This window comes from Macrosteles quadrilineatus, unplaced genomic scaffold, assembly GCF_028750875.1.
Source record: "Macrosteles quadrilineatus isolate MER2022 unplaced genomic scaffold, UCM_ALF_1.0 Scaffold_1__1_contigs__length_201487025, whole genome shotgun sequence".
NCBI lineage: Eukaryota > Metazoa > Arthropoda > Insecta > Hemiptera > Cicadellidae > Macrosteles > Macrosteles quadrilineatus.
This window is the reverse complement of record NW_026542594.1, coordinates 22,077,714-22,105,313: the sequence shown is the minus strand read 5'-3', so window position 1 is coordinate 22,105,313 and position 27,600 is coordinate 22,077,714. Positions and strand designations below refer to the sequence as shown.

At 33.9% G+C, this 27,600-nt stretch overlaps 1 protein-coding gene across 1 annotated transcript in view; it reads right to left on the bottom strand.

The window, feature by feature from the left end:
* The window catches only part of LOC129004964 (uncharacterized), a 71,327-nt gene extending 64,918 nt beyond the window's left edge, over positions 1-6,409 (bottom strand). Inside the window, exon 1 of the mRNA XM_054433696.1 lies at positions 6,356-6,409. The gene's annotated coding sequence lies outside the window, so the exon portion shown is untranslated. The remainder of the gene's footprint in view (positions 1-6,355) is intronic.
* Positions 6,410-27,600: the final 21,191 nt, after the last annotated feature.

The window sequence follows — 27,600 nt, the reverse complement described above, 5'->3', positions numbered from 1 at the left end:
AAAAATGTAAATAAGAATTTGTAGATTAGCACTTTACAGTAGTTAGGCCCACATCAAGAAAATCTATGTTTAGATACTTTACGTGTTTTAAACTTGTATCGTATAAATATACATTTACCACTACTAAACGATTCCTCCAAATTACTCTTTTGGATTGCCATAATGACATTTCGTTTAGGTATTGTGGTTAATAAAAGTCCCGGGGCGGATTAATATTTACAAAATAATAAAGCTATAGCTACCTAACTTGGATGAAAGTTACTGGACATAAACATCATTTTAACATTATTCCATTAACAAAATTATTGTTCCTTTTCTGGCAGTATACCATTTTATCTTGCACATTTTAAGAAATTCTTACCCTTAAAGTAATTCAGAGAAGTTGTAACAACAAACAATTACACAACTGGTGAAGTCATAATTTGAATGCATAAATGTAAGTTTGTTGACTGAATCACGAAACAATTAATGTTCAAGCGACATGTTTCTCTTTATGTTGACCGAATTAATATGTCTGTTAAAAACTTAATTTTTCTGCCAAACCGAAATTTTTGTGTTTATTTTTCATGGTTGATATTAGCACCTTGATAAGGTAACACTTTATTGGGCAGCTAAACTTTCCAGATACTACAGCAAATAAGGACTTCATGACTAATAGTCACATCAAAACACACAACACATCAAAATAAAAACAAAAAGTTATAAAAAAATCTGAATTATGAATTAGCCTATATGTTATCTAAGCCTGGCGCGTTATTCAAATGGATGTCAACATGTGACTTCAGACTATTTTTCGTAACATATCATTGTTGCCCTATGACCCATATTGTCACCATTGTTGTTGGTTAATCTTGAGAATGATTACACATTATAAATTCACGGACTAAACAAGAGCATGCGTGGATTGACTCAACTACATTATCTTAGAAGCACTGGTGTGTGACTGTCTTAACCTCATTTCCCAAAAATATCTTCTTTTATTACAAGGGAATTAAATGATAGATTGAAATTCTGTTGGATTACTATTCGTATACACATAAACAATATGTAATCAATGTCTAATTACATCTGAGCCACTAACGCCGGAAATTGCTTTGGAAGTCCAACCTTTACTTCATTCAACTTAGACATTAGATATTAATCTCTGATGTAATTGTAATAAAATGGGCGTCGGAATCTAACACTTTATAGCAAATTTAAACATTTAAAATATATAAAAATAATCAAAAAGATAACTCAGGGAAAAGTATACAAACTACTATAAATCAAAACAAATGAAACCGCTAACGCGTACGTGCATACTCAATGTGCATATTCAACATGTTAAATGTGTTGAACCGTTAATTAAGGATCGTGCCCTTAGGAGATCCATCAAACCAACACCCAACAATACATCACAATAATGTTCAATTGGGGGAGAGGTGGCTTTATATTTTTCCGGTTAGTTTCACATCAATACATTTCATTCAAGTATGCGGTTGATAGATTATCGGCATAGCATACGGCTTCCCATATATATGTCGAAATGGGAAATTAATAATATCAAGTTAACTAAAGAAAGTAAACAAACAGTTATAAATTAAAACAAACGTAAAATCTGCTTATTATCAATATTTAAAATTTAATTAAATACAACTCCTCTAAAACCTATCTAAACGGAAATTTCGTCGTACAGTAGTTTGTTATTGTTTATCTAAGTTGTCTCTATTGTCCAGTGTTGTCGTCGTCGTACAATTGTATCCCAAACATACGTGTTATATTAGTATATTTGATTAATTGCTTTGTTGCATAGAGTTAAGTTTTCAGCCTGCGAGAGTCTACAGTTCCGGCTAGAGAAAGGTGAGACGGCAGAGATCATTATATGAAACAATCAACAATTACAGTGTTCCCATCACTTGCAGCCTCCGTCCGTCCGAGCAATCCAGCCCAGACTAACATAACAACTGATAATCAGACGTTTCCTCCACTTTACAGTTCGATATTTCGCCAAAGACAAAACTCATTTATATTTAAAATTTGTCAAAAAATAAAGTAGTGTTTAGTCCATAGAGCTCATAATAAAATTAATAAGGTCTATGGTTTAGTCTATAAGAGGTAACATAAAATACCCTTTCCGCAGCAAACCTGCAGATTATGCGAGTTTATATTTACCTGATTAGAATTTCACTCAAATATTTATTTAAATGTCAGATTTTCCCCCTTTTTTAATAACATTAGGTTTATTCAGTTCAAAGTGTTTTTGCTGTAGGGGAAGTAATGCAGAGTTATTTTGTTTTGTGAAATATTCATAACTTAGTGTGAAACAAATAAATTTGTGTAGTTTGAAAAAAAAAATACATAAACAAGCAAACTAAAATTGTTTATTTATTCTCTATAGAATAACATACCCTACAATATTTTTTTTATTTCTCCGTATTTGTTATGGGTACAACAATGGCTAAATATACATAAAATCACATTTATAAGCTCCCAAAAATAGTCAAATAGAAATCGCAAAAAATAATTAATGTTTTGAGGGTCGAAATAAAAAATAATTAGTTGTTACTCCATAAAACACTCCTTATACCCCGTTTCCATAGTCGGAACGGATGGTGAACCACATAACGAAAGAGTAAATCGGTCTCGGGTCTAGGTCCATGGGACCTACGGCAATAGCTTATTTCGAATATGAGAAATTCGCTCAAATGTTTCTCTCTTTATTCTGCTATTACAATTACTTTTATTTTACCCCGCAAAGTACGAGATGAAACTCATGAAGGTAGCCTATATTTTTGTGGTTTACATCATCTTTGTAAATACACAGTCAGCTGTTTAGGAAGTTAACAATGGTGAACCTGAGATATAATTATTTTCCCTCAAAAGTCGAAGGATGTACGTCAAACATAGAGACTGTTTTTGGGTTATTTGATTTTATATTCCGAAGTTTAAAGTCGGTTATAAGATAACGTAAAAAAGTGCAATTAAATTTCTAAATAAAACTGCTATACCCAGTTAGTGCGGATTGTTTACCTACTGCATTCATAAAATTTTAATTTTCTTATGGGATTTTTACGAACCAGAAAATAAATGCTGACAAGAAGAAAAATAAGAAACTCTTTATCTATGACTTTTACTTAGCCCATTATTTATTACAATTAAACATAGTTTGTAGTCAATGCTGTTGCTATCCTTTTTCGTATGAAATCATACAGAATCATTACAGATGATCTGCAACATAATTATGTAGTAACACAAAACTGCGCGATTGCTGTGACGATAGTTCATCCAATAATAGTTAATCGAGTCAATCACTAAATAATTACTTATATTAATATTTTGAGTATACCTATGTAATAAACTAATGCAGTAACAAAATATTAAGTCAATTAGGGGGGGGGGAGGTTGAGTGACTAGTTCTATAGATGGTATATAAAATATCGCGAGTTTGGACCATTTTCCTTGACGCATTGGTTGCCCCATTTTCATGTAATACTACTGGCGTGGCGTAGTAAAAAGCAGTTACATTAGTTCATGTAATTTTAGTAGTTCTACACCTTCATCGAGGCTGAAAATCCACCTGAAAATCTCACGATCGTGCGGACAACCACCGAAGTCTATTTACAACAGTTTCGTCAGCAACGAAAGTTCTCGACTCAGTCACTCATTGAGAATCCACTTTCGTCGGGATATTCCAAGCGGATTTCCTGAGAAGCCAATCACGTGGTCACATGTCCATATGTTGGTAAACACTGATTTCACTTTCCTTATCGTTTCCATAATTGACAAGGAAGCTATTTGTGGTACATTGGATTGAGAAAGTTATGAAATGATCAATCATTTCAATGTCTTCGCAATATAATTGACTTTGGCTTCTCATCCTTTTGTAAAGTCTGAAGTTTTTGTGGGATGCTTGAGTGTGCTGGTGTCAACTATATATTGTACTCTTACAGTTTTTCCGGGTAAATTTCATGGCGTGCGTTTTATTCTTTTGCAACAATACAAAAGAATAAACTACGACTACTAAAGAATAAACAGTTTTAAATCGCTCTTATCTTATGCAATAGTGTAAAACCTAGCGAAATGGCACAAAAAAACACAACAGCACCGAGGAAATAGACTGGACAGGCGGTATATCTGCGAGGGTGTGTGTTAAATCAATCGGCAATATGGTCATCGAGATTTTGATGGTATTATTTATGATAAAACTGTAAAACAACATCCCTATAAAGTTTTGTTTCTTTTGATGAGCTCTTTTTTCAGATACACAAACCCTTAACAAAATTAATTAGCATACTGTATCGCATATTATTGTATATACAGGGTTAGTAAAAAGTCTGGAGACCCCCTGTTAATTTTTTAACGGCCCATACTAGAAAAACTAAACTCGGCACAACTTTATGGCATGTTATGAAGTACTTTTTGGGCATAACCGCCGCTTGGTGTATATCCCCAAAATGGGGGATTTTGGGGGAAAATCAAAAATTTCAAATTGTAAGACCCATTGAGTGACCCCTCATTTTAAAGGTCCTGGTAAAAAAAAACCAACAACGCAAACTAGAGGTCTCTATCTTAACCCAGTAAAATATGGCAGTCAATTGAATTCCTTAGATTTTTAATTGTAAATCAATTCTGAATTCTAAAGATTTTAATTGACTGCAATATTTTACTGGGTTAAGATAGAGACCTCTAGTTTGCGTTGTTAGTTTTATTTTATCACGGCCCTCAAAATGAGGGGTCACTCGATGGTGCTTAACATTGTATAATTTTGAGTTTCCCCTAAAATCCCCCATTTTGGGGAAATACACAAAGTGGTGGTTATGCCCAAAAAGTACTTAATAACATACCATTAATGTGTGGAGAGCTTAATTTATCTAGTGTGAGCCGTTACAAAATTTACAGGGGGTCTCCAGACTTAAAAAGCTGTAAGTTAAATTTCACTTCTGAGAATTTCAATTGGCTGCCATGTTTTATTGGATTGAGATAGATACCTCTAGTTTGCGTTGTTTTTTTTCTTTTACTAGGGCCTCCAAAATGAGGGGTCACTCGATGGGTCTTACCATTTGAAATTTTTGAGTTTCCCCCAAAATCCCCCATTTTGGGGATATACACCAAGTGGCAGTTATGCCCAAAAAGTACTTCATAACATGCCATAAAGTTGTGCCGAGTTTAGTTTTTTTAGTATGGGCCGTTAAAAGATTAAGGGGGGGTCTCCAGACTTTTTACTAACCCTGTATAGTATGAAATAAATGCATTTCAAAATTAATAATATGACTTTTAAAAGTGAGACTTAAAAAAGTTGTAGTATTGGATTCGAATATTTACAAGTACAAATTTTAACTGTAAATTAAATGTAAATCTATGCAATTAAGCCACATTTCCAAGAGTGGAGTGGGTGCTCTGTATGATTTTGAAAAACCGTTTATTTTTATTCACACTGTCAATGAATACAAAATTGAAATACTGAAATATTGCTTTTATATTTATTTAGTTTATTAAAAAACATTGTTTAATTTAAAGTCCAGTAAAAGTATAAATGAAACAACTTAATAAGAAATAGTCCAAAATTTGGCGCATCGATTTAATATGAACAATACAGTAACGAATACACGGTAAAATAAATTAGTTTAGGCATAGTTATATTTACTTGAATTGTTTTATTTTTATTCTTGTGTTTTCAATCTGTTAAATAAAAAGGCCAATTTACAATTTCTTTTCATTTTAACCTCTCGAATTCATTACCCTAACGTTTACACAAACAGCGTTCTAGTTTCCATTACTCAAGGCAATTGAAACCATTTAAAATAAAAATACAGTCTATTGTAAATTATTTGGAGGATTTCGTATCTATATTTTGTATGCTACTATATTGTCATTACCATTGTTTCACAGGTCATTATGTTAATGTGCACAAGTTTATTTTAATAAGGTCACTTCTTAAATCGTATACTCGTATGCCAGTAAATACTAAACTTACTGTACACTTAAAATTCTCATATATGGAAATAATTTAGTACTCTAGTTTCATAATTTTAAAGAAAAAAATACAATTTAATATAAGAGTGGATAATATGGATATACGAGCTGAATACACACAACTCGTATACAGAAATGTGATACTTGTTTAATATTTTAAATATGTTAAAAATATAAATACAACCATAATGATGTAAAAGCAACAAATTCAAATACAGTGTACCTGCATTGCTCCTGAATACTTTATATTTATGTTTTTATATTAAAGTGATAGTAATTATACAATTTTTACTTGATGTATTTTTCTATGTACCATTTTTAACACCATTAATACCAATCCATTAATAACATTCAAATAAACCAACATTTGATTATTCTTTGTGAAAGAAAATTGTTAACTCACCCGAGTGATGTTATATCCACAATAACGCACGTTGCGCACCGAACGCGTGCACACACAAACTGACACTGAGCGCGCTGCACAGACAGACGAACACACGAACAACTGTCTGCCGCGGGCGGGGGGGGGGCAGCATCTTCCCGGCAACTCACACTTTCTGCGACAACCGGATGTGGAAACCTGAAGTAGTCGTACCACACCTTGAGGGAAAGGGAAACAGGAGTAAGCATTTTGAGATTTTAATATACCTTTTATATAGATATATAAAACATAGTAAAACCACGAAGCATGAACCATTTTCTCCCCTTATTTGTGTTATGATACTATACAAATTGTAAATTTATTTAAAGGGAATTAAATTTCCATACGTTTTGTCATTTGTAACCTTTTTATAAATCGTATGGTTTTTTAGTTATCGAGCTTTAAAAAATTAAAATGGCCGCCATTTTGAAATTATATAAAGTAGAAACTTGATGCCTTGCAAAAGAATAGTTCCTATTAGTCATCATACACGTACCTAGTTTGAAGTTGGTACCTCAAGCGGTTCCAAAGATATGGGAAGTTATGTAAAAAATACATACACACCGACAGACGGAAAACAAAGCGAGATAGGGCACATGACATTTTTGGTTTGTTTTGATCTAAGGAATATGACCACGGAGTTTCGGGAGATAGTCTCGAAACACCCTGTATAGTATAAAGTAATGATGAAAAGCGTGAATATCTAGTTTTATGAATACTTTTTTTTACTAGTTTGTTAAAAGATATAATCCAAACAAAGCAAACAATTTTTTTGTAGTTTTCAATCAGGGTAGCACTAATGTGTGTACGTTTTTAGCTTCAAATTGTGTTTTTCAGAACTTTGTCCTGCAAACGTTTGAATCACTATGTAAGTACTTGACATTGTAGAATTTGGAAGATTTTTAGTCATTATCACTTACAATAAACTTAATAATATTATTTTGTAAAGGAAAACTGTAATTTATCTTAAATATGTTATTGAATATATGTTCCTTACGTTATTGTTATTTCGGTAACCCATGGTATCTATAAACAACTTCCTTCCTTTAACGTCAGGAACTAAACGGGACCTTGTTTTTTGCAATTAATTGGTTTATTATTGAGTTTGTAATAAATGGTCCTAGCTAAACAAACAAAACACAGTTCATCTTCCTGAATTCTTCAAAGACGATCTGTTAAGTAGTTCTTTACAGCTAGTTAGTTACACTAGAGTACGCAAACATAGTGTAGGCACATGCCTCTGTCCTATGGAGATGTTAAGCTTCAATGCACGGATAACTTTAACAGTTGTTTATAGGCTAAAAGGATAATTCGTAAGTAAGGAACCATGATTATCTAAAGCACTTGCATAACACTATCTATTACGTAGTTTAACGTTTCAGGTTTCAGCTTTCCTCACTTGCCACTCTTGTACCATTACACAGGCGTTAGTCGTCGACATACACAGTAACTGTTGTGTCCGGTCTGGGACTTGCTACTTTCGCCCCATCATACAACACAACCACAACTTGTACCGGACGGTTACACTGAAAACCTCTTCAGTTTATATTTATTGCGGAGAAGTTGGTGGTTAAAAAGTGTTGTAACTCAATGTTATGCGTGGGATTGTGTAAATTTGGACACCGGAGAAATTTGATATTGGGCTTGGCTTTTATACAGTGTGTAAATTAAGTATTGAAACAAATCTGTATTTTATAAACCGAAATAGATAGAAATATTCTGTTTGTGGCATTGATTGTTAACAAAGGTTCCGCAATTTTTACATTAAAAAATTGTTAAATTCCCCTGACAGGGTAGGAGGTGACTTCTTTTTTAAAATAACAACCCCTATTTAGTGACCCCTCACTCATTTTAAAGGGTTTTCCAAAATAAATACAAAGATGAAAAACTGAGGTAGATATGTCACCCCTAGCCTAAATGGTAGGTAATTCAAAATTTGATTTTAATGTGAAAAAGCGCTTATTTTGGAATTCCCGCCAATTCGGCTAAGGGTGAGATATTCACCTCGGGTTTGCGTCATTGTGTTTCTTTTGACAAACCCTTTAAAATAAGGGGCTACTAAACAGGGGTTGATATTTAGAAAAAATAAGTAACCCCTTACCCCCTACCCTGTTAGGGGGGGTTAAACAATTTTTTATGTAAAAAATTGCGGAACCTTTGTTAACAACCAATGCAACAAACAGAATATTTCTATACAAATTCGATTAAAAAATACAGATTTGTTTCGATACTTAATTTACACACTGTATACATCAGGTATGGTTTAATGTTTTAAAACACTATAATAGTGTGGATTTAATCAATTGTGTCGTGGGAGTAGTTGTTAAGTTATATTGTAATTAGATATTGGAACCATTATACTGTACAAGTGATTAAAACTCGTACATCTCTACTACGATGTGTTGAAGCTGATCCAATTGTACTTACAGAATCCGTCATCTTAAGCGTGACGATTGTTTTGAACAACATACAACTAGCTTATTATATACCAACTAAATAAGTATAAATTATCATTTAACTATTTAATTATTTGCTAGCCATTAAAGTTTTTTAGACATTGGACCCAAAGTGTATCCGTACTTGGGTGACCAAAAGCTCGACTCAAGTGACTCGTCAACTCAACGTTTTGCATGCAAGGTTATAAAATATTAAAATTGTCTCTACATAAATGTATCACGCCTTACCTAACACCAGTTTGGTTATTATTATATTTACAGGTATTTTAAACTTAAACTGTTTACAGAACAAGTAGTTGCAAACATTACATAAATCTACCAATTTAACATATGAGGCAACCGTGCTGGGCCGTTTAGCCGGTGTCCCACATTGCAGCACGCACGTTGCTCCATTTAAAGTCCATTTTGTCGTCGAAGCCTCAGATTGGTGCCTGTCCTCGGGTCTTTTGTGTTGTCAAACGATTTTCCCCTTCCGGGACTTACACCTTCCTGGATGACAAGGTTGATCTGATCGTAACTAAGATGGGACAGATAAATTTGTTGTGCAATTTTGTCTTTAGAGTAAGAGGCACATTTGAGAATAAGCTTACCTGTGGTTGTCTCTTGACGTCCCGTGCATTTGATTGTCTTAGTTTGGAAATATTATGTTAACGCTATTATTAATGTCATGAGTCTTTAAGTAGAGGGGTTTTTTCAATACAGAGAAACTTATGTTTGTTTAAGAGACTTATTCAATTTTTTCAACATAAACCTACTGCTTAAACCTGATTAGTTGGATCGTGGCATTATCATACAATTAAACACCGTTGAACCCGAGTCTATAGGCAAGGATTACAGCGTTACAACGAATACCAAAAGATTATTTTACTAATTTATTCTTGGTAATAACCACTAAAGCACTACACCCTGTGTGAATACTGCTTCTAGCCTGTGGCAGTGACTTGTGTACCAAATAAACGTGCCTTCCAATAACGATACAGTAATTATAACATTTCATATTACAGGTGGATGACGAGGGATATTTCTCCAACCAAGAATATATGCATAAGAAATTATTAAAACTGATTACTATGACTCCACATCAGATAAAGCAGCAGTAACTTGCTTTAAATAAATAGTTAGGCTAGAAGGCTCATGCAAATCAATTCCGTTACCTTTTATAGATTCCAAAACTATTGACACAGGCCACATATATTTTCAATTAACTATAGTTTATCACTAGTGCCATACCCTCAATACAAAGCAAGATGACTAATATAGATACTAATTCCTTATATAGTTTTACATAGTTTTTTAATCTAAGTTCATGACAGGATTTTATATTTTTTAGAATACGGTAGAACCCATAACTTATAGACTCTAGGTAATCAATTTTGCTGTAGGACAAATGTTTAAGATGGCTTCGTTTGATATTTACATGGGCATCTGGTGTGGTTCCGCACATCTAGATTATGCATCTGGCCTATTTTACTTTTGTCTTCCCCAGTGTAAAGATAGCTTTAGTTACATACTGTAAATGGATTATGTAAGATACAATTTTGTAATTTCACATTTGCGTTTATTTGTTCCACTTTTCACATCATAGACCTTTTAGGTGTAAATCTTTATACAAAACTGTCATTTTCATTAAAAAGTATGAAACAAAGTGTTGACGAATAGTACAATTTATTTATGTGAATGGAGTTTGTATCATAGTAATCAAACGAATATATTTATTGTCTAAAGCATCAAAGCACCAATAAACGCCAATTTTTGGTGATTCGGGAGCTTAAAAAACTTTAAACCAAGGTAGCGATGTCTTGCGCCTAACTACAGCTTCACACACTAACATGAAGAATGCAATAAGTTTGGTCGATAATCTGTTTCACTGAATTCACTTATCAGCCATAAAAGGTCACCCGTGTTTTCCGCCCAATTAAAATTTCTCTCTGTACTCATTAAAGAGCAAACCGCTAACCCAGATATAGCTTAATTGGGCTAACTTTGTAGATGAGTAATAAAGAAGACTTCTGGCCAGACAATTGCTTGAGTCATCAACCGGTTGTCAACCTTGTGCAACTTCCAGTGAACCGGTCATGTTCCTAATTAAACGTGTATAGCGAGGACTGAAGTGGGAAACGTGCAAGATCTGGATCCGAACATTGGAGAGGCGTGATCGATATGACTGTATGTTTAAAAACAAAATGTAAAAAATCAATTCAGCCCGAGAATACATCAATTTTGTAAAACATTTAGACTGAAAAAACATTATTTCACTACGTTCAATGGAATACTAAATTAAAAATCTGTAGCAGCAACTGAACGGTGAACATTGCCACCAATAACCCATGGCTTTTGGAAGAAATGAACTGTTTTAGGCAAAACTTATTTAACTAAATAGTATTGCCGCATTAAACCTGCAGACTATGTAAATTTCCAGTTACCTGGCTGGATTTCCACAAAAATATTCCCTTAAAATTGTCAGATTTATCTCTATTCAAATTATATTAATTTTAATGAGTACTTTGCTGTTACAGGGAAGATAATTAGGTGTATTTTTCTATTTAAATGTTGATAGTTTAGTATGAAATAAACGAAATTACCAAATTTGTTTAAACTATTGCCATAAATAAGTAAACTAAAACAGTTGATTTATTTTCTATAAGAATAACTTATGAGATTTTAATTTACACTTTTTGGAAATTTGTCCGTAACCGTTAGGCATAAAATATTACCTCCCCATACTAAATTGTTTTTTTAAGTTCTAAAAAATAGTTTGGAAATAAAAAGAAAATTTTATAGAAAAATGGGAAACCCCAATTTTTACTCCATAAAACCTCATTACTGTATATTCCGATCCAGCTGTTTCGCGAACTTGTTCAAATTTACGTCTGTACCAAACGTCATCAAAATCGGATCATTTTTACTTCAGTTATCTTGTTTTTGGTCTAAAAAAAAAACAAGATAATATCATATATATATATATATGATATTTTACTGGGGTCATCGAAATGTAAAAGCAAATCGGCCCTGGGTCTAGGTCTTACCATGAGACCTACGGTCATAGCTCATTCCCTAATGAAATATTTACTAATACCAATAATACCATCCTTAGACAAACTTGACCATTCGATAGATAGCCTCTTCTTATCCTTAGACACAGTGCTTTAGGTAACATAACCAGGGAGTTCACTGTTTTAATGAGTATTTTTGTCGTTATATCCAACAAGATTGAAGTTTTGTGATTGATTTTTCAGAACTGCTGTTTAAAAAGTAGAAATTAAACACATTATTTGAATTGAAGAAACAAGTCAGTGTGTTTCTAAGTACGCTATGAATAGTGAAGAAACCATTGTAAAATAAGCGAGTGACAATTCCCTATTCGCACCATAAAACTCAAATCAAAACAAGTAACTACAGTATACACACCATAGAAGTGTTTCTTAGAAACTTAAGAAACTCCAAACACCACATGAAAAACCAGTAAACCAATCTTGTATCATTTGTCTGATCACATTTGTAGGATTGTTGCTAAAATGGCCGTTTACTGAAATGTCAGCGTCACAAGGAAGTATCAGTTGTAAGAACTGTAATACTGAATTCCGCGACGTATCAACATTTCAACGAGTGTTCTCCCGCCAATGTTAAATGTTCCCTCCAGAATGTCGTCCTATCAGCTGATTGAACTGATCTGGATGCAGTATTGCCACAAAACGATTGCATCCACTAATGGTTTGTTTGATTTATTCACATGGCTTGTTATAATATAACTGTTTTGACAAAATCGCCATCCTAAACAATTGTTAGTATTTTCGAATTCTTTTTGTAATATCTCATCCACATAAATATTAATTGTCCCAGTGAGAGCAAAGAAAATATGTATATTTTACGAAAGGGATAAAAAGGGCTATAGTTTTTTTTTTTTTTTACAGAAAATCGTGAAACAACGAAAATAAAATAAAAATTGGAAGTATTTATATATTAGTGGGCAGGAGTCCAGTTTTTAATAATTTATATGCTCTCAAAAGTTGCATATTAAAACAAAATACTGGTGTTAGTATCTATTCAGTTTTCACTATATCGTAGCTCAGTTAATTTTAAGCTCTTATCTATACTATTATAAAAAAGAGGTGGTGTCTGTGTGTATGGGAAAAGTAAACGCGAAAACTACTGGTCGGATCGGGCTGAAATTCGGCATGATGATAGCTCATATTCCCGATTAACATATAGGCATATTTTTATCCCAAAAATCCTTCCGGGCTCCGCCCCAGTGGCTCTGGAGCAAAGGTTCCCATGTTAACCTTATGAGAAATGGAATTAATGAATCTTAACAGCTGTTTCAATTAAACAAGTTGGTTCTGTTCTATGATTTTCAATAGCATTAAAGTTACAAGGATTACCAACAGGGTGCAGCACTAGCATTATTTCTTTTACATTTATGACAACAGCTAATTTGCAACCAAAAGGTGAGTGAGCGTAGCGAACGAACTTCAACCTGGAGGCGAGTGAGCGTAGCGAACGAGCTAACCTGAAGGCAAGTGAGCGTAGCGAACGAGCTAACCTGAAGGAAAGTGAGCGCAGCGAACGAGCTCCAACCTAAAGGTGAGTGAGCGTAGCGAACGAACTTCAAAAAGAACCGAAATTTCTTAAACCATGTCCTCACTCATAGCTGCTATAAGCATTTGATACTTATATGCCAACCCCGTACGAAGGACGGGTACTCTGCTAGTCATTTATAAAATCTTCCTTTGTCTTAATTTATTGAAACAGTCTCTCTGCTAGCTAGTCTTGAAGGAGTTCCGACGAGGATAAGATTGGAAAAGTCGTATATAAGAACAGAAACGGTAAGTTCATAAACGTAAACAAATGACGTCGCTGGCCCGTATCTTATGGAAAAATCTTAGGTAAAAGCTAATTTGGAAGTGTTTTGACATTTCCATTTGAACAATTAATACAAATATGTTTATTTACGGGCCAGTTACGTCTTAATGATTATGATCCTGATCAAATAAAAATTTAAGCTACCTTATCAAACCACAGTTGTTGGTATCACAACTAGTTTCGTTCCTTAGAACTTCGTCAGGTCATTAAGTATGCCACCACATCATCAATGCATGATCAATGTTATGATCCATACCAGTTCTTTTCTAATATCCGTGGGATAGCCTAATACAAAAGTCATGCTTCGTAAAAATGTGTTAAGCTTAACGGGTTGAGCAAAACGTGTAGTGTTAAGTTGTAGTAGTTTCCATTGTTAAGTTGTAGTTCCAATTGTTTCCATATTATAAAGTAATTCCTTTGAAGCCCGGATTTTTCGAATAAAGCTGACATTTGACCTCGAATACTAACCACAACACAAAAAGACTTAAACCAAGCACATTAAAATTGGCAAGTATATAAACTACGGTGGTTGACCAATATAGTATCACAATCTGTCTGTAATGGATAAAGTTTGTTAAGGTGGTAATCGAAGGGTATAAATCATACGTTACTGCCTGCAGCAACCATCAGCTGTAAGCGAGGTCGACCTGATTGACGGCTTCGGTCCAAACCTTACACCGCACTTGTCTTGCGGTTGTACGAGACTTGCGTGTGCAGGTCATGTCAATATAGAACATACTTTGGAATAATGTCTAAATATTAGGGGTTTGCAATATATAAAAAAATTGATATTTTCGTTGTTTTGTGCATCAAGTAAAATGTATTCAAAGTCAATCCTGCAATTTTGTTTGCTCTATGATTAACTTGATGACTGTTTTGTGTTTTATATTGGAAGATCCTTAGCAGTATTTGGTTATATTTTATCGTTTTTATGAGTATGTGACATCTATCGGAAGGGGAATAATATTCCAACATAAAACAACCAGAGGGTTTATTATTTATCAATTAGTTTGTACAAATTACACACAAGCTACAAAACAATAAGAAATCAAAAGGCCCAACCAAAATATGAATCAAAATAGCAACACGGACACGACAGGATGGATGCAAGGTCTAGACACTGCATTCATCCCGGTCGTGTCCGTGTCACATCATTCCTTACTTCAGTTACCGTTTTGTTCGTTTAATCGTGTTAAATGTGCTGTTTATACGTTTTAATGTCCGTGTTCGTGTCCGTGTTTTTATGTACGTTATGTGTAATGACGACCTTCATATAAAGTAACCACCCTCTTGACACCCTTGACGCCTGAAGATGACTTTGCAGAAAGTCGAAAGTAGTTGCGACACTAGCAACAATTGGGATCACTACGAGCAGGCATTTACACCAATTTAATATATTCAACGTAATCCGGAGGCTAACTTCTAAAATGAAGAAATTAGCTTTAAAAAACGGAACAAAAGTGATACAGCCCGCCTACCTCCACTAGAGAGGTACGTGGTGGCGCAGCCCCAGTAAATATTAGGGGGACCATTTTTGACTATGGGATTAGGATTGTTTAGGCATTTTTGGCGCGGACTCAAGTTATTCACAATTGACATATAGAATAATTGATGGAGAACAATATTAATATTCCAGCTTTGATCGGGTGTCATATCTTACAGTAATGGAGGAAACACGCTGCGGCCTTGCTAGCCAAGGTGGGTTGTAACAATGATAAGGTGGACTTCTTGGCGAATGACCAGAACTGGAGACGGTGCAGAAGGAAATAATTGCACATATTATATCACATTGGACAAACCCCTGCCTACAACTGAGCGAAGTCACGAAGAGCAAACTCATACGTGCATCACATCATTCTCTTTATTGGCCTTTCCCTCAAATAGTACATCAGACAATAAGCACTTTTTACCACGATTGCTTGCACAAATATTAGTATTGGCCTAAACAGATGGTTGGGTAAATAATTAAAGATGAACATAAAGTAAGTAAATATATAATATATTTGATAACTTAAACATAAAGTATCATTAAAATTATGTTAACCAAACATTATTATTGTGTTATTTTTATTATGACGATTTACACATACGGTGAATTCCCATTTGATAATAATTTGACTCAATTGCATGCATGGACTCATTTGTTGGCCCTTAACCGATTACGGTGATACCACGAATACTTGGTATTCTTGGGGGATACATACAAACCAATAAACCGATAAACCAATTCCTATCAATGTTACCTATTAAAATAGCACTAATTAAACAACATTCCTTTATTAAAATGCCATATAGGCCTATTATAAATCCACATAAAAATGGGCGGTTTACAATACTGTTTCACATGAAACATCGGCTATGTCGAAATATTATTTTACACTTTAGAAATGTTGTGAAATGTCCGAAATTATTTGAAGGGAACGCGTGATAGTCTGTTGGAAGGAGAGACAGGGCTTTTTACTTAGCCACTTGAGCGAATGTTGGACAAAATTGCGACAACGCAGGAACAACACTGCTCTGGGCTATCAAATAATACTTTCGTTTGAGTGTCGGAGCTTTGAGAAACATACTAAGCTTCGGTTGCCTTCGTCGGAAATGGAGAATTGAAATTTGAAGCGTTGGTGTTTTTTTACAGATTATTAGTTTTTGGAGATCACTGCAATTTTCTCAAGCTACTATTTGCTTTCTAAAGTCTTTGCATACAACCTACAAATAATATAGTTTATACAATAAAGATGTAGACTAGATGATGTCCCACGAAGAGATTGTTATTTTTGAATAAATGGACCAGATGCATCGATCACACAACACACTACAACAATCAAACTCCACATCTACAACAAACACATGTAAAACACACCCCAAATACCCATTTGACTCCAACCAATCAGAACAAAGTTGTGGGGCATCAGTATACGAACGGTCAAAATAATGGTGCGTTTTCGTTACTGTATTTTCATTTGCAAAACCACTTCAAACTGATTTTTAATTTTTTCAACATTTTACCAAAATACATTTTCTTTACTATTTCATAAAAAGTAAGTACATTACTCTTTAAAAGTAACGTTATTTAAATAGTAAATAAGTCTGACAAGTTTAAGCAAATATTTTTGTCAAAATACAAACAGATAAATGGTTATTCATTTAGTCTGCAGGTTTGCTACGGTAGGGGTATTTTAATTAGTTTTGCCAGAAAAGTTTTTATGATAATATTGTTTTACAGTACTTTGTTGATCTACAATTTCGTTTTGAACAATCAGAATTAAATGAGATTAAAGTGGGTATTTTTTACCTATGTATTTATTATAAAAGTAGAATTTCAAGTTTGTAGCGTGTTAGATACGTCTGGCATATAATTAAATAAACAGCAACCTCTTTGATGAGACACTGTATAATTCAGCATTATTGTATACCCACACCACAAAAAATTATTTGTATCTAGTCCTTTTCGGTAACTCATGTGTGATTAAAATAAGTTCTAACAGCATGTAGTTTTGCCTAAAAAAGAACCAAAATCAAGCTGATCCAAATTGAAAGTATTTAAATTTAATACAGGGTGTTTATAAACTAATAGTGGGGTTTGGTTATAAAATAAAAAGAAAACGAGAAATGATAAAAAAAACTATTTTGTTGATTACCTGACATCAAAAAGATTTTTTACATGGCTAATAAACTTCAACGTGGGTACCATTTCTTGCTCTACAGACATCCACGCGATGATCTACATATTTCAGCCCACATGTTGTACAAAATTTCTCTTGATACAGTGGACACCACATTTCTGATTCTTTCTCTTAGTGGGCCTAGTTTCGACTTTTTTGTAGAATAAACAATGTGTTGCTACATAAAAAGTTTTTTATTTGAGTCAGGTGTCCGGGTTTCTTGGAAGCCATGCTATGGGGCCACATCTGCCAATCCAGCTAGTTGGGAACTTAACATAAGACATCTCGAGCAATGGTTGTATAATGTGGAGGGGCTCCATCCTGCTGAAAATTAAGACGGTTTACATTTTCCATTCCATCAAGTTAAGGAAACGACGGAAAGAGAGGGATTTCTTTGGACTTCTTACACAAGTCTTATGTTTTCAACAGCCTGGTTCAAGACTGGTGGTCTACCAGGCCTGAGGCCTACTTTGCTTTTTAACTGACCCAGTGTTAATGAACTGCTTACTCCAACGACGATAGTTATTTTTATGATTTAGAGCGTTATTAGATGTTCTTCTAAATGCCCGTTGTACTAGAGTCAACAGCAGCCTGGAGTACTAGAGTGGACTGACTTAATGTTCACTTAATAACATTAAAAATTTAGCCTAATCATGATCGGAAAACATATTTGTACAACAACAACTTGTAGTTTATTTAAAGGAATAAGTAGGTTGTCGATTAGTAGCACAACAATCAACACGGCTGTTTTACATAATGTAAACAAAATCGTTTTAGCTACCAGATGCAGGGGTAACAATATTAAATATTTAATTCATCTTATAACAGTTTTACAGACAGTTATAACCCCACCATTATTTTATGAAAACTCTGTATTATGTTTAAAAAATACAAAAGAAATTTAAATAATATAATTGACGAGATTCTGTATTTTCCAACGCTGTTTTACTACTATGCTCGTTAATGTTTCTTTGACGGTTTTACGTAATGAGTTAGGTAATATAAAGCTTGTATGAATTACTGTTTACAGGAATTACATGTAAATACATATATAAAAACATCCAAGATCATTTAGCTAAAATTATAGTTTAATATTAGAGGGGTATTCCTTGGAGCTCGTAACACATTTACAGATCATTGTTTTTACCAATCCCAACAATAAATCAATGACAAGTTCACAAAAAAACCTCAAAAGTGGCCAACTTAGATAAGCTCAAGGAAGTAATGCGTCATCCACGTAAAGAGTATATCATTGTATTTGACTTGTACAGGAAATGTTAACCTCACAAACGAACAACTAATTGTACTGCCAAGCCCCAATAAATCACGTCACCGACTTAGCCACAGCCACGGCCTTCTATGAGAGAAACCTACATCCGTCAATGCAACATTGAGAAAAAACACATAAACCAATAATTAGGTTAGCACTTTCAACATTTGTTACGGATGGTGTTTTTTTATCTCATTCAATTGGGGTTTCATTTATGTCATTGTAGCTTCAGATTTTTTTCTGACATAACATTTTATAAGTAAAACTAGGGTCAAAAGAATTAATTTATTTGACTTTTTTACTGCACCAAAAGAAATATTTGTCTTACTTTCGTAATAAGCTTTAAGCAATATAAGTCGTAACATTAAAAACTATAAATGTTTACTTTTGTTGTAGGTAACTTTTTTTGTACCAACGCTTCACTTCACATGTTTAAAAAATACATCTGAAATTAGAGGAATGGCTTACCAAAAACACGTATGACAAAGGATGACGTAGGACAAATACGTATGAACAATTAAGAATACTTTTTACCTGTGGTTAATTGTGAGTTAAAATAAAAAATAAATCAAGCGGGATATAGGTTAAATTATTTTAGTTACCTGTCAACAAATTCTCAAGAGTTTCTAGGTATTGTACATTTCTAATAAAAAATAAATAAAAACTATTGTGTAGCCATAAATCCTTCCTAGTGTAACTTAAAAACCACATCCATGATTTTTCTCAAAATATACTTCCTACATCAGGACAATCCGAATCTCTTTTATGTCCATAGAGAGTGTAAGCCCGCCCTGGGACCATCACAGAGCTATTGTTGATTGAAACGAAATACTGAGATTGTGGCAGGATATGATGGAATCTAATCATTTTATCATCTCCAAAATGTGTGCCATTGAAGAAAGATGTATGATTTGAGAGAGAAAGTCATATGCAGTGAATGTTTCAATTTCTAAATACTTCTTAACGTTTCATCATGTTCTGACACTTTACGTGTCTTACAACTATCTTCTAGAGGTAAGGTTATGTTTCCTTTCTCTGATTGATTTTTATTTTACCTACTGAAGTATTCAAGGCCCGGCTCTTAGTTTCGCCTCACAGAGGAAATATTAACATATGACATTGCAGTAAAGGCAAGCTCAAAAGTAAAAGCGGCCCATTTAGTCAATAGCAGTGATGTTTGTAAACACGTGCCAAGAATAACTTAGGTCTATACTTAGCTATCCGAAAAATAACACCGTGTTTAACCGAGTAAGTTGTTTTTTGTTTTTGTTTTATGCGTAAGTCATAAAACATGGAAAGATACAAAATTAATAAAAGAACAAACATTTCTTGTAATCTTAATAGTGTCATAAAAATTAATAAATTTGTGTTTTAATTTCTTAAAATTACGAAACTCACACTAGGTTTTAGAACAAGTATTATCTCAATTTATCATTTCTAAGAACCATTTATTCATCAATGAGAAGGGAGGGTTGGATTACAGGTTATTACGAAGTCATATATCTATTTGCATTGACACATTCGAAAAGTTTGAAAAGACCCTTAGTCAATGAGATTATGGACAATGTATTTGGCGAGTCTTTAAAAAAACAGATCAACCGATTTAGTAAATAGTATATTTCATCACTAGGGCCTAAAGTGAATCTTATTGACCCGAGGCCAAGTTTTACGATCGAGGCGGAGCCGAGGTCGGAAAATGAGCGAGGGTTAAAAAGACACTATTGCAAATAAGCAGCTCATTCAAATTCAATAATTTAGTTTATTACGATTGTATGATTATACCATCGATATGTCGAGCGATCGACAACAATAGGCTAAAACATTACCTAATAAATCAATCGATAAATAATTTAATTTGATATGATTGTCACAATCAAAATTTACAACTATTTACAACAGCTGGTTTTTACTCCCTAGAGACTAAAAATGATTTTTTCTTTTTTTTTTGCTGCAGTATGACGAAAAATATAACTAAGGTCCAGCTGTATTGTAAAAATTATGGTAAATGAATTGTTTTAATTTTGTGGGGGCATTTTCAATTTGATAAATTGTCATCTTTAATGTGTGTTTAATATGTGATGATGATTTTAGATCCTGCATAATCTTCTTTGCAAACTGGCAATAGTTATCTGTAGATGCTAACTCTACTCTTATTAAAAGCTATGTAAATAAGAGTGTACATTCTCACAATCTCACCCAGGTCCGGGATCCCCTGGCAATCAGCACATCAGGATACCAGGTCATCTGAAGGACACCCCAAGGTCAAGCCTGGATGGAGAATGTGGATGATGAAGGAGCCGTATCATGATCATGAGAAGCAGCCTAGGAGGTTTGTGGCTGGGGAGCGGCGAGAGGATCTACCATGCAGCAGACAGTTGAATAGAGGAATGACTGTTAGAATTTTAAATGTCAGAACTTTATATAAAGCTGTAAAATATTTACTTTCCATAGACCGTTGAAGAGTAGGCAAGCACTTGGAATCCGATAGTTTATAGATAACCTTTTAGGAAAGTGTGAACGTTTAGAAGAAAGGGTTCCGGATTTCAATTATCAACTGAAATAAGTTTATTTTTTTACTCATACGTTTTTGTTTGCGGAAATTACAATTTTCAATAAACACATGGGTGACAAACGACATGCTTGCAAATCACTATTGGAGATCTATCATTTTTAAAGAAACCCAGCTATATTTTGCGCCAGCAACAGCAACATTCTTTGTACGAATGTTGCTTAAGATAATCAGCATACTCATGGATTGGCATGGATATGAATTTTATAATACTAACAAGTAACAATAAATTCATTTTTCAACACTCAAATAGTAATACACTTATAAAGCACAACAAACAAGAACAAACCAAGGAAAACAGCCAAAATAGTCAGTTATGTACACAATTGAATACGTTGGCTTAGAATAAATAAAAAAAACATTGATTGGAGCCCGTAGTAGGCGATTAATCAACTCCCTTTTCCCGCACTCGGTAGAATTCGTCTGGTCTTGGTCTTGATCGGGGAAATGTTCCCTACTCCTTGCTCGGTTCGGAGTCTTGGTCGGGGAAAAGATCGATAGTGTCACCGCCTTAAAATCATAACCACCAAAACTGTAACAAGTATCACTATTGTGAGTAGTATACTGTCGTCTTGACTCTCTCACTACTCAGGCTCAACGTGCATACACACTCACGCAACCAATCACACTCGCACACTCACATTCATGAGATACAAAGAAAATACTATATGATGTTTAAACAGAAATGTATCGTGACGCTTTCTTCTAAAAGTAAAAGGAGACGAAGAATTAGGCAGGTGATAAAACGGATTAAAACGTAAGGGGTAATGGACACTATCACATGCAGTGGTTTCAAATTTGATGTATAAAACATAATTAACTTATAATATTGATGAAAAAACAATGCAGAAATTCAACAACGAAAAATACTCTACATTATTCTAAGTAACTTTGTAAAACCAAATGTTGAGGATTACAATGTCCTAGAAAACCATATTACTTGTTAAATGAATTAAGTGCCAAAAAGCACTCCGCGACCTTCGCATATACAGGCAAGGGGTTCTCCCACCGCACTCGATACTAATTATATCCGGCAGGATTGTATATTGTGGGAAGTGTGACGGAAGTCTGTACAGTGACTGTGACACATTTCCTCAACTCCTCAAACCCACTAATGGATGCGGTTTGACACAGAACCAGAACTGCCAAGCTGGCAATGCTGGGCAATGTTAATGTAGGTGAGGTGAGAATAGGATAAACCAAAGGTGTAGGATGCACTTGTGGTTTACTGGATCCACGGGAACTTTGTTTTAGTAATTCTTTGTGCGGAATCACTTTAGAAGTAGATAAATAATATTTTTCAATATCTATTCACAAGTATCTCTTTATAAGTTCGATTAAGCTGCGCAACACTTCAAACCCGTTGAATTATGTCCTATGCCATCTTTATGCCACTATACAGTATTAGTACATATTGGCTGTAATTTAAATAGTTGACTGTCTTGGATATCTGGGTTATTGTTATATTATGTTGGTGAGTGTGAAATAGACGTAAACATTTCATTTATTTTTTTAATGGTACTTTTTAGCTGGTTTTAGTTTTATTGTAGGTTTTGTAAAATGCAAAATGTTGTCGCGCAATAATGTGATGGATAATTAGTTAGGTAAGATTCTTAGGTATGTTATAAACTGTGACATTCGTCATACACTTTTTATGTCATTGACATTGAGTTTTAGTAACACAGAAAGAATAAAATTCTCATCGGAAATTAACTTAGCCTCAGACATTTAGTAGGAAAAGGAAGATACTGAATATCTGAAGATATACTTGAGGTGTAAAATACGGAGTGAATTTATATTTAAAGTAGTCCTACGACTTGATAGGTATACATAGGTAGTTGGTATAGCCTTGACACCAATCTTTGTAAAACTATGAAAAAGCAGATGCACCCAGTAAATATCCTTCAGTTAAATTAGATGGAAATTTTGTACAATCTTAACAATCTTACTGCAATAACAAAATAGATTAATTTTACAGCCAGTAGATATTTAAAATAACTAGTGGCTTGTAGGGACATAAGTCCCTAAAAAGCTCAGATGTAAAACAACTTTTTGCAAACAAACTCAGAATAACATTATCTATGTGTAAGAATAGGCATCCCTACACCATATCTTTTGTGTAAAAACCAGTTTGTTGTTCTTCTTTGTTTGCTTTTGTTGATGTCACTTTCAATAAATAATTTGAATCACTCCAGTGGTTTAACATGAAAAGGCAGCAAACATATCATTGTTTGTGAAAAAATACTGGTTTACTAAGGTAGCTTTGGTCTTGTGGTTAATGAGGATAAATAAAAGCTTCCCTATTTGGAATTTTAAAAATTCATTGGAGGTTCGCCTTCAGATGAATTGAAGACGCCTGCAATTTCATCTGCAGTAGGCTTATTATACCTACGACGATCCATATTTATCCTGTCTACAAACCTAAGTTCTAATTCACTGTCACCTTGTACAACCATTTCTTCCGAAGCTCTTTTGTAAATTTGTGCAAATGGATTTTCTAATAGAATTTCAGCTAGTTTTGACAATATTTCAGGTTCTAAGTCACTATTTTCTCGACGCCTTTGACGAATTTCTGTTGCTGTTGATGTGTCAATAATGTACAATTGGCCATACACGGGGTCTTCATCATGTTGAGGCAGCAAATCTGAGATTGAACGATAAATCTGTCCTTGAATTTTGAAACAGTATGGTCCTTTTCCTGGAATATCTTTCTTACTGGCTGAAAAATAAGCAAAAGCCATCGCACTGTTGCATTGTCGAATGAATTTATACAGTTGTGGGCTCTCTTTAAACAAACTTTTAAGTTCTACATTAGTTTTTGACTGAGGGAAGTTAATAAGTCCGTTATGGCAACATGTCATAAAATGATTATTCGTTAGTTCTTCTCTAAAATGAAGAGCACTACATTGAAAGCACTCTTGGTCCAATAATCCTGCATCATGGATCTTTACATTTCTCTCGTCTAACATGGGTCTCCTAAAAAGGGGTTGTAACATATCTTGATTAAGTTCGTCATTATCTACTCTTGCTCTCCTACGCGCACTGTCATTCCTATGAACAGTTCCCCGCCTTTGTGGTATTCCCCTGGCGTTCATATTAATTACAGTACTTATAATGAAAAGAATATATATCCAGCAGCCTACATACCAAAACATCTTGAATCCCTGGTGATTTTATAAAAGTATGATCGAATATGATTACTCTACGTTGTATATTCACTGCACTAAAAAAATTTACTTACGAAGGAATGCAAATACACCATTTTAGAACCAATAACATTTATAGGTTATTTTAGTTGTATACATTTACACAACCTTAACCTTAAAATGTGTAGAAATATAAAGAAAACAACATCATTTAAAATAAACTTGAACATATGATTTAAAAATAAAAACAAAACAGAAGTTAGATTTAATTTCGACTCTTTGATTATTTATACAGAATATTTATTCTATGTCGTTTATTCCTTTAACACGACAATAACGTAAAAGCATGAAAAAATGAAACTTGAGTATATGATTTAAATATAAACAAAGAATGCAGACGTTTTTCCGACCAATCTTCAATATTTCAGTTTTATTATAGTATACATTTCATAGTTGACTGGCTAAAAGTAAACCAAATGCGTGTATTGATCACTGTTTTCAAATCTGTGGCACAGCTGTTTTAATTTCAAAAGATGTAAACAAATTAAACCCCATGTTGTTTTAATGGGAAAAGTTTTATTCTGTTGCGAATATATGATAAAAAAAATAAGAAAAATGAATAGTTTTCCCTCAAAATTCACGTCAAGACCTTTAAAATAAGACCCCTCCCATCCTTCTACGGCCATCCAGTCACTCACAATATCTTTACAAAAATTTGACTTACGGAATTATATATATAGATACATTCTATAAATTATCTTACTGCAATAACAAAATAGATTAATTTTACAGCCAGTAGATATTTAAAATAATACATTTTATAAATTAGCATAACACATTTTCGCCTAGTATCTTAATTTAAAGTTGAAATGTTAATAAACAATCAAAATATTGCACTAGCTTTGAAAACCCGTATGATACATTTCTAATCCAATTCCCAAATAATGAAATGCCAAGGAACACGTTAACCCAAACTCCATTACCTAAACCCAGTTCTCCTAGAAAAATTAATAAATGTAAAGCTAGTTTAAATGACACAGATTTAGGCATGTAAAATCCTAGAACATGGAGGCCAAGGCGTTCGGATTCATCGCTCACCGAGGCCAGATCTTATCCGAACACGATTAGGATAAAAGCGTCCTCACATCCCCCCTACCCCTTCCACCCCTTGGCATGGCGTCCGGTTAACACTAATTGGCCAATAACTGGAACAAAGCTCAATAATTACAACGAGAGTAACGCTATTGACCTTAATGATACTTTTTGTAATACAAGATAGGAAAGTTTTTAATCATGTGTTATTTTCAGAAATAATGTAGCCGAGGCCTTTTTTGTGCTGCAATGAGCTCTTAAAACTAACGACTTTTCAAAATTATAGTCCATTGGGTAAATGCGTGTGGTAATCATATGCGTATTACAATTTCCATTCCCCAATTATTTGAAAGACCGAAAACAAGCGATTAACACATGGGTGACCAAATTTATTCAGGGTTGTCGAATTATTAAATAGTATCTTATATCTATATTAAATAGACTTAGTAAATTGCCTCGTGGTCATTATAGTTGTCAAAGTAGACACGTTCACTTTAATTATACACATTATTTTAATATAACTACATCGTCTAGAATAACATGTTATTTATTAGTGAGGCGAGTCTGAATTTCAGTTCTGCTACTGCGAAGATGAAAAAAACTAAGTATACAGCTATACGGACATTGAACATTAAAAATGTATTGCTAGCTGAACGCAATCAAATTATCTCTTGAGATTACACCTTGACACCAAACAGCTCACCCCTAACAACAAATTGGTCTAAAGTTTTTGTTTTACAGGAGGAGAAAAGAGCATTAATTTCCAAAGATTCATCACACCTTACAGTAGTGCTTGGACTAATCATGTCAAGGCCCCTTCTTATTGTACGACATCCATGTTAGACAATACTGTACAGATAATCAAGTAATTAAATAAATTACAAGTATATAATTATATAAGTAGTATATAATTCTAAAACAAAACCGTTAAAACGGTTAAGTAAAATAGAAAAACCCTGACTAGTTAAACTTTTTCTACCTCACAACTTTCAACACTTGTCTCGGCACCGCCCTCCAAGCCTCATATTTCACACTTGACCTTACGAAACCAGAAATACCAGTTACAAAAATCTACATGTCCACATGTTGCCCAACCGTTCATGATAAGGATAAATGATAACTAACATCTAACCTCTTAACTGGAGCACAGTTGAATATATTTAAACGTTCAAACAGTGACAATAAGACAAAGAAGTTCTCATAGGAGTGGGTCAGGTGATTCCCATGTACGCAACAGATGTTGCAACAGTCAGCTGATCCGGGTGTCCAGACAGATGATATGATTTGGTGCTACCAGCTGACCATCGCGGTGATTTTGAGGTTATGTCATGTAGGTTCGTTATCTGAGGTGATTTGCGATTTTGTTCTGACGGGTTTTTTTCAGTGTGAGAAAGGCAAGGAAGTTTGAGAAAGGTCAGAAGTATATCAACAGAACACACAGACATTAATACTTGATTCATAATGGGGTAACAACATGTTTAAAAAATACTGCTTCAAACAATTTTCGACTTATTTAAAATTGTTATTGTAGCATTGACTATATGCCATGATTGAAGACAATCGACTTTAATATAAATCATCCTCTTCAATGACTTAATGCGTCTACTTCAAATTACAGAAATTATGACGTATCATTCAAATGTCTAGATAAATCTAAGATGCACGTACTTCAAAATTTAAATGTAAAAATGAATGTAAGTTTGGCTTTTGCCCTTACTTTATACTATTAGAGGTACCAGTTTCTCTTCAGAGGTAATTTTGAACTGTTACTTTACTGTCTTTACGTCTAATTGAGTGTTCTACAACGTCTTATTGAATAACCTTTACAACCATTCAGCCGTCAGATCAGGTAAGCTCGTTAAAATGAAGACGTATTAACTAATTTGTCCCGCTAAATGGTTTACCTTTATTTGGAAAGAACCAAAACAAGCATTCCGTCAAATACCAACCTTCGAAATCATTAGCCATCATTACCAGCTAATTTACAAGTTTCCCTGTTTAGCGATTGCTCAATATTTCCCAGTAAGAAAGTGGCGTTCCTTATGTTTACATCTTACCTTACGATGTTACTCATGTTAGTGTGGGGTGAAATCGCTTTCACCTCAGCACCTGATTAACCCTGCATCAGCTGATGCGATTGTTACCAAAACAGCTGATATCATCTGTACGTGC